At 36.4% G+C, this 14,274-nt stretch overlaps 1 protein-coding gene across 7 annotated transcripts in view; it reads left to right on the forward strand.

The window, feature by feature from the left end:
* The window catches only part of STK39 (serine/threonine kinase 39), an 85,219-nt gene that overhangs the window by 3,797 nt on the left and 67,148 nt on the right, over positions 1-14,274 (forward strand). The window contains exon 1 of one of the 7 annotated variants that reach the window (XM_086896794.1): positions 4,870-5,007. The exons of the other annotated variants lie outside the window; for them this stretch is intronic. The gene's annotated coding sequence lies outside the window, so the exon portion shown is untranslated. Of the gene's footprint in view, positions 1-4,869; positions 5,008-14,274 lie in introns of those variants that run through there. 7 annotated transcript variants of the gene reach the window in all.

The following is a 14,274-nucleotide window of genomic DNA, read 5'->3' on the forward strand; positions in this document are numbered from 1 at the left end:
CCATAATTTCTCTAAACTTAGGCTTCTTCCATGACTTTCTTTCAAAGTTGCTGACATATATTTTGTACCACTTGACTAAAAAATCTTGTGCTTAGTCAAATATGTCTTTTTTCATCAACACCTTTTATTTGTTCTCTTAATTTACAGGAGACTCACTATGAGATTAAATTTAGTCTGGATACTATTAAAAATAGCAAAAAAACCCAACTGAACACGCCCCACCCCACTTTCTAAAAAAAACCTAAGCAAACCAAGGTTCCTGTAAATTCCATGTGTTTGACCACATGCTAACACAATTCTGGAGCTGTAGGATGAATATTGTTGGTTTTAATGAACATGGTAAGGGACTCTTAAATAATCTTTTTTATATCTGAGGGAGGAGAGAATGACACAGTCTGAACTTGGCTCAGCAGCAGCCCTTTGCATGCGCTATGCCAGGGTTAATTGCGTTGTGAACAGGAGTAGTTACCACTTGCTGAAACAGAGCTGATCACCTCTGGAAAGCACTACACACTTCTCCCTGAGGAGCTAGGTAGTGTGAGTTGAGTTCAGTTGCAGTAGCCCTTTCCCAATGGGAAAAATAACCATGCAGTGAAGCACCACTGTGGGCTTTGCAGGAGGAAAGGTACACCATAATGGTTTATCACAATGCTTCCTGACAGAATAGACTTTAGATTCTTTGGTAACTAAAACAGAGATGCAGAAATGGCTGTTTTAGGAACGTTTAAAAGTTCTGGTGGGGGATTATAAAATTAAAGTAATTGTTAGTCTTGTGAGCCATCTCCATCCCTTGGATTTAGCAGCTTGAGAAGTTCTGTTCTTCTCTATGAGACCATAACTTTTCTTATTGCTCATTTGTGTCTAACCACATGCTTTGTTGAAAACCAAGGCCACATGTTATGGATTTCCAATGAAAAACCTTTTTTTTTTTAAATTTTATGTCAGTTGTATCCTTCATCTGGGAGATTCAAGTGTCTCCTGAGGAGAAAATACTAGCTTTAAAGAGTGCTTCTTATGAGATGTTATTCCAAGTCTGCATTATTTTCTAGGTGGCTGGCCAGCTCTCTGTAAACTCTTTGTGTGCAGTTTCATGATACATTTAATCTGCTGTAACAGGCAGCTGCTGAAAGGATCGCATTGATCTGACAGCAAACTAGTTCTTCTGCCGGGTCAGTTTCCTGCTGGATCAGATTCCCCGTTTGACTTGCTGCATGGCTTTGTGATTGATAGGTTTGATGCAAGGAAGAGGCTCTTCCAATTAATGCCTAGATGCTTATATTTACTGGAGTGGGAGAAAAACATTCTGATTGTTCTCTGTGAATGTATAGTGTAAAGAGGAAATTTTTACATTAATTCAGATTAATACAGGCTGTCCATATATAAAAGCATTTAGACCTTAGAAAAGGATCCCTAATTGTTAGGAAAGGAGGATCCAACCAACCTTCTGGCAGTAGTTACAGAGATAAGAACTGTAATTGCTATTAAGGTAGAACCAGATTTAGTTTAGTGAAGACCTGGGAGATCTCTTTCTCAGATTTTAATGCATTAAAATGCTCAGTGGATTTTAATATGTATGGAAGGGATTTTGTTGTTTTTTGTTTTTTTTTAAGATGAATATGACTTAGATTAAAAAAAAGCAACAATAAAATCAATACTGTGAGAGGTGTTCTTATGCAGTTTGGTTTTATAACAAAGTATTCAGAATAAAATAACTGAAATAGATTTCTTTGAATTTGTCATGTATATATATATGAGGTTTTTTTCCACAGAAGCAATACAAGTCTTCACAGAACAAGCATTTAAATGGTAATCAACACAAACACTTTATTCAGTTTTCAGTTTTTTTTAAATCATCTTTTTACCTTTCAAATTGTAATGAGCCCTACATCATCTGGATGAGACAAAGCAGCATTAAGTCTTGGTTGTTTTCTTTGTTTTATTTTGGGTGGTATTTTGTTTTGTTTTGTTGTTTTTGTTTGTTTGTTTTTTTGTTTATGTATGATCAAGAAGCTTTGACTTTATTTTGGAAAACTACTTTGGAGTTGATGCTTCTCTGCCAGATATAACATATTGTCTTCCTGCATGGATGGAAGGTGGATTCTGTTATGGAGAAGCAGTGGATTATCTTGTGATTAGGTTGGGTACTAGTTTTGATTAAAAAATTATATTTTTCTCTCCTGCTGCAACTGACTTGGAAAATTATTTTTGCTGGGAAACAGCCAGAATTAGATTGAAATAAAGGGTTACTTTTATGAGATGGGTTATCTGTATTGGCTGCAAATCACTAAAAAGTTACCTTAGTTGAACTTGCGTGTTTGTCTAGTTTTTTCCTAACTTTGAGCTCAAAAATATCTTGTGGTTTTTTGCCTCATAAGGTGCAGTGTTGCTAAGTCAAATGTGTTGAGGTTTTGAGCAGAACAAGTTACCATGTGAGACTGTTCTGCTGATTTTATGGTTTTTATTGCAAGCAGCCTGTGAACTGCTCTTGGTTAATGGCTCTGGGGTCTTTGGTGGTGTTTCCAGGGCATGTTATTTACTTGTTTTTTTTCCCCCTCCCCTGCTGCATGTATTGCTAATGGCTCTTTGTCTGACAGAGAATAGATTCTCCTATATTTGTTGTTATCTGAGATCTTTGACTGTCAGAGTGATGTCTGTTCATGATCCTCAGGAACCCATGTTCATGTTGGTAGTGCTATATGCTGTTTTGAAAAGCCTCTCGATAGTTAGAAGTAAAATCACAATTCTGTGTTTTTGTTCTTTTAATCAGATGTTCATATCTCATTCATATTTTCCAAATTTTTTTATCCCCGTGCTGAATCAGGATTTTTTTTTTGAACATTTTAAGGTCTTTCTTTTGCAGTAGTTTTTATGTATGTGCTGTAAATTAAATCACACTGGGATGAATGAAATACCACACTAGCAACTAAAGCTATGGCAAAATTTTATATTTGCTCTTACTAAACCTCCATAATTTTTGCATGAGAAGCTGCATAATTTGATAAGTAACACTTAATGCTACCTAAGGTCTTTGTACCAAAACTTTTTGTAAAAAGAAAAATGTGCCTACCTTAATTCTGCTCCAAAGTAAATTCTATTCCTTACCAATAAATCTTAAAAGTTACTACAGCAGCCTAAGCATATTGTGCGTGCACATATTAAATGCAGCCTTTGTAATTTTAATTATAATTTAATACAATTGCAGCTTGACAGGAAGAGTTTAGATTTGTAAATGAAATTTTACATTTTGGGAAATAATTGGTTGAGATTTTCTGTCTGCTAATAACTATTGGTAGAAACTGTGGAAATATTAAATCCCCATTTAGAATTTTAATAAGGAGTGGCTTTTAATTCAGTTGCCAGGGTAAAGGTGGTCATGGTGCAATTTAAAAACACCTTGTGGAACATTCACAGTGCTGTTCTGCTAATGAGGCTGTGCAGATCTTGAAGTTGTTAATTATTTGCTTTGTCTCCACATGGTAGTGTTGGGGAAGGGACTTCTGTTTGGGCTATTTTTTTTATTATACCTTTTTTTTAATGGAAATACGTTAGAAATACCCAGATTGGAAACATGGCTGTACATAGCTGTAGATTTCATTGGTTCAAGGAGGTTAAACTTTAGGTGATTCAATGTTCAAACTTTGTTATATAATCTAGTGAATTTTAAAACATAATTAACTCATGCGATTGGAATTCAGACTTGTCAGGAAAAAGATTAAAAAAAAAAAAGTTTCCTTTGGATTGCTTCTGATTGCAAGTAACCAGGATATTAACCTTGTTTTAAAAGTCCCTTGTTAACTGGAAGGGTAAAGGATCATATATCAACACATCAGGCAGCTGGCTGGTGCTGTGTAATAATTTATAGAAAATATGCTTTCCTGCTTTTCCGATCTGCTTTTTCCCTATTGGTTGGCTCTCTTCTCCTTATGCTTTCCCTTTCCCTTCCGTCCAAGTTCTTCTTACAATTAAGGCCCAGTACCTCTGGAACCTGGAAAGTCCTGGCTCCAGAAGAGTTTCTTGAGTGTTAAAAGAGGAGCCACTCCACTGGTGAGCTTGTAGAAATTTGAAGGGACTGCATGATTTTGTCCCTTTCTAAGTGTTACAACAGCAAGACTTTGCATCTTCAGAGTAGAACTGTTTCTTGTTGCCAGCATTGTGCTTTGATGGCAGGGGCCAGGTTCAGACCTGGCAAAGCTATTTTAGATCGGGTCAGATGTTGTTCTGAAACAACTTAAGAGCTACTTTACTTTTTTCTTTTAGTGAAGGATCACTTTCTCTTAGGTCCTAGACCAGTTGTTTTTTACCAGAATCTGTTTATCAAATGGAGCTTCTCTTTGTTAACTGGAAACAAAACCACATCTGTTCTGATTGGTTTCAGGAGAAGAAACAGTTAGCTCTCCATGCAAAGGAGATGTGGGTGGCTCATAGAGTGACTACTTGTCTAGATCATATTTAATTTTTGTGTGCACTGCCTTGGTTCTCTCTCTCTTCCCCCATTTGACCTTCCAAAATAATTTGGAACTGTAAGGCAGCAGTTGATAGAGGCTTTTTTTTTCTTCCAGTAATAATAGTAATTCTTGATGTTTAAAGAATGGGCCCTAAAAATCAAATTAAGTTAGCTGCTCTTGTTAACTTCTTGGGTTTGCTGAAGTCACTGGGATACTGCTGAGCAGGGGTTGCAGAGGAGCACTGTGCTTGCAGCACTTGGAAAACAATTACATCACTAGGACATTTTCTGGTGCTGAAAATTAAAAGTGAGTTTCCCCCCCACTCCCAAGAAATCATACTTAATATATGTTGATACTTCTTACCCTATGTAAATAATGAGCTGTATTGAATGAGTGGATTTTTCCTTATTTCTGCCTTTTATAGCACAACCTTTCCAGTGGGATGAAATCCTGACAGCTCTACTAGATTTCACTGTTTCTTGCTAAGTTTGGAGGTCTTTGGATGTGCACAAGGGTTTGCAAGGTTGAAGCTTATGAGTGTAAGAACATTATCATGCAACAGGTGGGTTTTAAAGAGTCCCTCTGAACAATCCCCAGGTACATTTTTCCTGTGTTGCTGTTTGTCAGAGTCCTGTGGCCTGCTTGCAAGAGGAGCTCAGTGAAAAGTTTGAACAGTATTCTCCATTTGTTAACTGAAGTAATAAGTTTTTGGCTTTACTCAATAGTTCAATGAAACTTCAATATGATAAATTAGCTGTCTCCATTAATCCTTTGTCTTTACAAATAACAATTTCTGAATCATTTTATTAGCCTAATTATTCCTGTGGATGTCTAAATGCCTCTGAGGTATTTTGATTGTAAGTTAAATATAGATGAAACTTGAGAATGTCCTATAGGCTGGTGTAATGATTATGTTACACAGCTTTTGAGCTTTGCTTCTGCACCTAGAGAAATTAGAATTAGAAGCAGACTGAAAATTTGAAGCTTTTCTGTGTTCCTAGTCATGCTTTCAGAAGAATCGTGTACTTAAAGCTCTTGAAGGTCAAGATCCATGTTGAATGTCTGTGTGCCAAGTATACCTGCTTCAGGGTAGTGGTACAAAAACAGTTAATTTAACAGACCAGAAAAATACTGTCTATTTGTTAATCATGGTTTCTGTCTTTTTGGAGTAATATGAAGAGGAGCATAAACTTGAGCTATTGCTTTAGACTTGTGAGAAGCAACATACATGGATTCAGAAGCACAGCCATTTAATTATAAAGTTGTTTTTTCCTTCTCACGTTTTTGCGTTGAAGACGTTTTATTACAGGGACTGAATTTAAGCTTATAATTTATTCCTCTTAGTGTCTTGTGCTTCCAGACTCTAAGCCACTTCAGACTAATAGTAGGAACTTCATTAGAATTAGATTAGAATCAGCTAATGAAAATTTAATGATTTGATAGTATTTATATTGCTCCAACTCTTCCATTGTTTCATGAGAAGCAATAAATGACGAGAAATAGGCAAGTTTTCTGCTTGTAGTGTATGGTCGCAGTACACTCAGATTCTAGGAGGCACATTTTGTTGGGGAGAGCTAGCTGAAGATGATTTGCAGCTCAACAGTGCTGTATTAATTAGAGATCTTTATGACACGACAGTAGCAATAATGCCTTTGTTTTGGTAGATTGCTGCTTTTCATTCTCGGAAAAGAATGATGCACTATGTGATGACATCCGGAATACTTGGAAAATACTGTGTTCATGGTATTAGAATTGTTCCAAGTGTTTACTTTTAAACTAAATGAGAAACAATAAAATATGCAGACTAAATCAACACCAGAATTTGTTTATAGTGCTACTTCAGAAATGAATAGTAATTATTTTTTAACAGCATTTTTCTAGGCAGGAGATCTGACTCAGCATGGCAAATCTTCAATTTGCCCTATTTTTATAACGGAGTTCTGTGGAGTTCTGATGGTACCCTGGTAAGGTAACTTTTGGTTCCACACCAATACCAGATATACCAAGATTACCAGATACCAAGTTCTCCGATAATTATACAGAGATTTTTTCAGCCTGGGTCTTGCCTTTTGTGTCCTTTTGTTTCCAGGTTTTAAGAGTTGTATGCATATTGAATAATGGTTTCTGTATTGATGATGAAACAACAGGGAGAATGAAATGATCAGAATCCGTGTTTCTTTTCATGTGAGGATGAATGCATAATAACATGTCAGATAAAATCCAGAAATTTTTAATCATGTTGTATCCTTTGCTCTTTTCCATGCTTTTTGTTGGGAACATGCAGGATGAACATGGGTTTGTTGGATGCGTTCGTGTGAAGTACTGTACATCCACATTTGTCCTTATCCCATGGCAGCCCCAGGAGGTGTGTATGTCAGGAGCTGCCTCCTGCCTGCAGCGTGGGGCGGCCGTGCAGCACGGCTGTGCCGCAGGAGCAGCGGCAGCGGGGGCCAAAGAGCCCATTGCAAGGTCTTTGACTGCTACTTTTTGTTTCTTCTTCCCTAAAAAAATTGAAGCATGAGTGAAATTGGATTCTTTTTCATTTTGAAGGAAGCCAGGGTAGATCTGATTACAAAATAACATTTTTGTAAAAAAAAAAGTTTTCCTCAATTTCTCCAGTTTATCCACAACTGGAGAAGGCCTCATGTGCCTCAGTTCTTCATCCCTTCCTCTGTCCTTTGAGCTAGTTTAACAGCTAGTTATTTTTCATTATGCCCAAAGAAAAGTACTGCTTCAGATCTCTTCAAATAATGAACATGTAATGTTACTCATTGTTCAATGGCACATGTATTTTCTAGTCTATAAGTCTGGTGAATTCACAAGTTACCTTTATATGCTGATATGAAGGTGAAGGCATTTTAGGTATTCATTAGGTGAGTACAGCTGAACACCCTCTTTGCTGTCTGATGTGATATGTGTTAGTTCTTGGTGGTATTGAATTCCCAATTCCTGGTCTGCACATTCTGTAAATTGTAGTAAAATTAATATTGAAACAGAGCATAATTTATTTTGCCCTTATGCATAACATGTTTCACTTTTTTTTCTTCATATGGCAGCTCATATGGAAAATAATGTGATTGAGAGGTCATTCCAGCTACAGAACTTGACTTTTCACTGCTCAGTTCAGTTTCATACCCTTTAGTTCATTATGCTCTTTAAATGCTATACTTTGTTACTTCATAATCACATGATTGTAGAAACATATGATTGGAAACATGATAGTGGAGGGAGTGTAAGCAGACTGGGTGTATAGAGTGGTTTTAAGATACCTCAAGCCAACCTGAAAGTCATGGAACTTCTGAAAAAAGCATTGCAAACTGGAGCAGAGAAACTTTATTTGCATTTCACATTTGATGCCCATTAATGTATTGTATGTTTTAAGTAGCACATTTTATGAGAAATTACAAGTTTTTAGCTAATTTACTTGTTTGGTTAAGTAGAATTTATTTAGTTGTTTCTGTGTATTGGTTGTTCTCTCCATACCCTTCCTTTTAGCATATGTAATCAGAATAATTTTGCTGTGCATGAAATGCACTCTGCACCAGAGAATAAGATCTATTTTCTCCAGAGAATCTGATAATCAAGCTTATCACTAAGGCAACAGAGAGGTTCTTTCAGGGATCCTTGGCAGAATGATGAAGGCACCAAAATGTAATTAAAATTTAAGCTTTATTTTCTTAACAAGATATTATATTTATTATAACACAGAAATTATTATTGGAGTGGCACAGGACTTCTACAAACAGAATTCATTTAGAACAATTTATAAGTAGAATAATAAAGAACTTATGACAACTGAAGATTTCTTGCTGACTACATCCTAACTTAGGATTCCTTATCAACTAATTAATATAGAATTTATAATACAACTTAAGGAATTTAATCTTGAGTAGTGTTTATAATACGGGGTTTCCTTAGATAGTTCCCTTTCAACTTTATTTAGATGACTCACCTATTTTAATAGTCATGTCAGGGAGAAAATAACACCAATTGAAAGTGGACTGCTTTTGTTTAGGTTTTCCTTAACAGCTGTGATGCTGACATTTCCATAACAGGTTTACTTAAATGCCCCAAACATAGCTAATGGTCATCCTTGGGCTTTTCAGTCCAATCTTAGTGTGTCAATGGCATTGTATCAAGCTGACAAGAGCTGAGCTCTGTATGGCTTTAGACAGAAGTCTCTGTAACAAGAAAGTGTCTGAAAGCAAAAAGCCATCACTTAGACTGATATTTCATTTTAAAGCTGAACACAGTCATTATTAAATAAACCTTTGTCAGATCCAAATATATCTGGTTTCACTTTCTAGCAACTGATTCCTTAAATACCTTTGTCAGTGAGAGTAGAACTCTTAAAATTCTTTTAACCATTGCTGGTGGTGATACCTGATTGTTCTTCAGATAAGAAAGATGTTTCAGAAGAGATCCTGCAGTATAGTGTGTGTGAGCTCTCTGATGGAGGAAAGTAAGACTTGTATTTTCCAGATCATTGGTAGAGCTTCTCTACTTTCTTGTACTATTCCAATTTGTCTTATCTCCTGAATAATTAGTTTGTGATTGACATGTATTTGCTATACTCTCTTGCCAGAACCCTTTGTGTTCAGGAAGGTAGTTCTGTTTTCACATGCTTTTGGCAGAAAATTTTATTCTGTTTTGCATATTTCACAGGGAGCTATATCATAGCAAACCTCAAAATATTTTCTGCAATTTACCTGGGCAAAACATCTGTTATAACCAGTTATTTAACTATTTTAGCAAGAAAATAAGGAGAATAGCTCAGAAAGCTAGGTCATTCCCTCCTTTGGCTGTTTTCATGCATGTGGGGGTTTATTGCTGATTGTGAATCGCCCTGCCTTTTTCCTTCTGTTTGGAGGATACGATATCTGGTTAATGCTGAAGCTTGCTTTATCTTAGCCTTAGCACAGGTTGTCTTAATGCTTGCACAGAACTTTTCTGTAATGCATAATCATCTTGACGTCAACATTTAGGCAATTTATGACTTCACTGCAATCACAGAAATATCTGTGTAGCATATTTGGAGAGGTTTTCCTGGATTGCTTATGCAGTGGGCTTTTAAAAAGTAATATGGGATTAGCTGGATCTCAGATTTTGTGTAAGCAATTTTCTTACAAAAAGTAAATACTACAATTGAGTAACCCAGTGGTTCTGTAGCCATAATAGTGATGTTTTCAAATGTACAACTGCAAAACAAATTCATTGAGGAATTAAAGAGATTAATTGTTGAATGTTGAAAATGCAGAAGTAGCAGTTCTACGTGTGGGCATTGATTTCATGTAACACTTAGTGTATTTAAGTGAATTATGTCATAATTGCTAGGATAAGCAAAGTGGTATCCAAGTGAGCTATAAGGAGAGAGATTTGATCCCAGCATGAATTCAGAACACAAAGTGGGCAGAAATTGTCAGTAAATTGTATTTTCATGATTATTGTGAGGTTCTTAAGAACTGAAGTATTTGTCATGTGAAGAGGTAAAGGGAAATAATGGCTCATTTTCTGTCAAGAGGCTAAGTTCAAAAAGATTTAGAGTTCAGTATGGAGGTGTAAGTGAGCTTTACTTGGCTGATTTATAACCCATTTTAATCAGTGGAAGAAATATGAAAGAAAGTGAGTAATACTGAAAGTTGTCTAGATATTGTGGGGTAAAATCTAGAAACCGAAAGGAATTGAACATTCTTTGTTCTCTGTTTGTTAACCAAAAGTACTGCTTTGCCACCAACAGAATTAGTTCTTTTGAAACTGAAGAGACTTGTTCAGCCCAGTGCTGCTGTGGAGTATTTTGAAGGGCTGATTGGTTTGTAACACATTTAGTAATGCTGGAAATATGCTACACAATATTGCATGTGACATACAGCACATGCAATAGCTTTCCCAGCTTGTATGTAAGTACAGGTGCTTTGTATGTTACATAAAAAAAACTTCACATGTATTCGTGAGTAGAAACCTAATCTAGATTTGCACACAGTTTTTGTGCACAAATGCATTCTGCTCCATGCAAAAGGAATCCTGCAGTTACACTGCATAGGAGTTACATTTAAGAATTACTTAGGGGACTCTTCTTCAGAGCTAGGATGTTGTCAGAGATGAAATAGAAATAATTCCATTGCTGCTTCATCCATTTTTGTAGATTTTATTATATTTACTATGGGCTTTTTACAAATAGTTACAATTTAGTCTTGGATTGGAGACTGGTTTAAAATTTGTGTCCACTAATCAGCTACATTCAATAGGCAGTTTCTATATGGTGGGGGAGCAGAAGAAGTGTATAAAAATGCAGGTGGTATAGGTTGGTGTGTAAGACTTTATAGATTCTGAGATATTTAGTCTTCTCCAATTGCAACTGCTCTCTAACCCTTCAGATACCTAGTCAACAAGAAAACTTACCATTATCAACAAGTTTCATTCTCCTCTTCAGAAATCAGAACCACTGTAGTATTGGGGAAGGTCACTTTTGTTAGAGTGACCTAAACTGCAGAAATCTTTAAAAGAGGTTTGTGCTGAAATACTGTAGAGACTAACACTGAGCCACTAAAAGAGAGACTTGATGAATGATTATGGGCTAATGAGGCTACTGACTTCTGTTTCTAAGGAGAGGAAGAAAATTGAAAAGAAATATTTGTGATCTATTTCAAATACAGTTAGTGTGCCATAAGTGACAATGTAAGTGGAAAGTATCAGACCTTTATCAATAATGGAATAAATGAAGTGTTACATCCTTGTATGGATGTGGGCATGTGCAATATGCCAGTGATATGGTCTAGCCATCTCACCTCACTGTCTGTCTTTTTGAGACTTCACTAGTGGAAAGTAGTTAAAAATAAAATGTTAATGTCATTTGTTGATCACAGTTGTTCAAATATCCTTCTCTTTGCCAAGTCAGGTTCTGCAAGGGTTAAATTCTAAGAAAATGAGACAAAAACAAAAACCCTTTATGTCAAGTTTAGAACAACTTGAAGGAACTTGTTCAGGTAAGCTTAAATCACAGATGAGTATTTGTGGAGTTTTTATATGCTGTCTGTGAAGTATGTGAAAAGTGGAATGCAGAAAACTGCTTTTAGGTTACATCCTTTCAGAAGAGGTGAAGTGTGGCCATATGTGGTAGCTCTTGGGAAGGTTTCTGTTGTGTGAACCCAGACGGTTAAAAGAAATTCTAATGGCTCTGTTGCATTGAGGACAGGATGGTAGGGAGTGCACGGTCTGTAGCATGAAGGGACAGGTTGGCTGTAAGGGCATGCTTACACCAGAGAGGATGGCAGGAAAAACACCAGGACAAGATGAAACTGACCTGTTGTCTGTTGTGAAATGGGAGTAGCAGGCATCTTGATGTGGTCTGAAATGGCATGATTTCACTGCTAACTTTTGAAATTGGCAAAGAGAACTTGTCTGTAGCAGAATGACTTTTCCAGTAGTGGAAAAACCCCATTGTTCTAACAAAGCTGGGGTTTTTTTGAGTCTGACCATGGGTAATCCTTTTGTTTTGTTCTGCAGGAGACAACTGGATGTAAAGCCTTCATGGTTTATGCAACCTGAGTTTTCATTATACTGTATCAGTATACAAGATTTTTTTTACTGAAGAGAGACTGGATGTTAAACCAGTCTCTGCTTTGGTTATGGTGTAGTTAATATTTTCTGCTTTGACAGTTTTGGAAACTTGCAAGGCTCAATGTATCTCAAGAACCCCTACCTTCTGACAAGGAGTGGCTGACTGTAATCCATGCAATCATTTTCTGTGATCCTAATATATTATGCTAAATGGTTGCCTGTGACAATTTAGTTTCACTGTATGATAGTGCATTACTTCTGTAGTCTGTTACCTCACAGCTGAAATGCTTATCTGGGTAGTCTGATCTCTAATAGCTGCTCCTCTGGAATGGTTCACACTTCTGTTTGTGTAGTAGATGAGACAAAGGGAGTCTTCTGACCAGATGTGAAAGCTGCAGGTTTTCCTTATCTCTCCCCCTGGTTGTTCACCTTGTGAGCCAGAGAAGGAGAGAACAACTTTACGAGGAAGGAGGCATATAGCTACTCAGTGTCTGGCTCCTACTTCAGTATGTGGAACTGCTTTTCCAAACAGGTTTTATATGTATGTGGGTCCAATTGAGAATAAAGACTGCAAAAATGGACTTTAGTCTCAAACTAAAACCGTAGTGTATAGAGAATTAGAAAACCAGGAGAAACAAGAAATTGGGTACATTGGCTTCATTCTAAACCTAAACCTAAACCTTTTTGCATTGTGAGCACATCTTAGTAATGTGGTGAAGAACATCTCATTGCAGGTTATCTCTGTCTGAGAAGAAAACACAGAAAAATACACTTTTTTTTGGTAATTTAATTTTTCCAAAATGTTTAGAAGTGTTACTTGCTATCATTTAACTTGAGGAAGTAGTCAGGATATTATCCTGGCATTTGGTGAAAGAATTATCTGTGCTTATTTTGTTTGTCTTTTTTGAGGCCTTTGTATTTAAATCTTTATTAAAGGCAAAGGTCTTGGTTGTTTTCAACAAGTAGATGAAACTATTGGCATAGATGAAAAAGATACATAAGGAAAATCTTGGTCTTATTTTCCTGTATATTTAATAGATAAAAATACTCTTTCTCCTGTTTCAATGTACACTTGTGTAGTCAAAGTAATGAGAGAATTTGTCTCTTGATGTCTACTGAATGACAAATTCATTAAAGTGACGTAGATGAGTCTTACCTTAGCTGAATTGTGCTGACTTGGTGGCTTCTTCCTTAGGATGTCTTATTTAATTTTTAAAATCTCTTAATTCTTTTATTACCTACATTATTGGAATTTTTAAAGGCTTTGTTCTGTAAGCAGACAGAACAGGACATGTCAATATTTGTCCGTGACCACATCCTGCAGAAACATGACTAGTTAGTCCTGTTGAGAGGTTTTTTTAAAGAGACTTTTTTTTTTTTTAAGATGAGCTCAGAATTTTGACATGAAATTCATACACAGTTAAAAAGTTTTGTAATTTGAGTGAAAACATCGTGTGAACCAACAATCCATGAAAATAGCTAAGCAAGTAGCAATTAAAACATGTACAATAACTTTCAGTCATGAGGTATTGGTGGTGCTGTTTTCAGATGTGCAGAGGGAAAAGCTCTCAATTGTTCTTAAGTCGGCTGGTAACTGAATCCACATTTGTAGAGCTTGACAACAAAAGCCTTTTTGTTCACAATTTGTATTCATCTAGGACATGCCAAATAAATAGAACATAGTTTATAAGCAGGCCAGTATAACATGTTGCTCAAATGACTTACCAGAAATCCATAATTTATATTGAAATATTTAGAATTACAGGTAGAAGCTTGTTGGGAGCTTTTAGGTTTCTGCATATATGAGCACAATGTAATTATTTGAGGAAGCACACATTGCTATATTTGATGCGGCAGCAAGATGTGCAACTTGAGCTAAACTCCTTCTGAGTATTTCTTGCAATCATTTCATTAATTTACTGAGGCAATACTGACTGAGGCAATGCCAGTGGGTGCCTGATAAAAGAAGTAACAATACCTTTTAATCCTGTGGTTCAGAAATAAAACATACTAGTAAAAATTATTCTATTCCTTTCCCCCACATTTATTTAATTCCCCTGGGTTTTGTTGTCAGCGTAGTTGTGTGACCATATATGATTTGCATGCCATGTAAACATGAGTGACTTTCTCTGCTGGGCCATTCAGTAACTTGCATCTTCTCGTTGTTGGCGCGATACTCGTGCCTCCTGTGCTCTTCACAAGGATCAGCATGCTCCTTGTAGGGTGTTTCTCCAGTCACAATGAATGAGCAGGAACACTGGTGGAACTGTAG

This window comes from Cyanistes caeruleus, chromosome 7, assembly GCF_971803275.1.
Source record: "Cyanistes caeruleus chromosome 7, bCyaCae1.hap1.1, whole genome shotgun sequence".
In the NCBI taxonomy this organism is placed as follows: Eukaryota; Metazoa; Chordata; class Aves; order Passeriformes; family Paridae; genus Cyanistes; species Cyanistes caeruleus.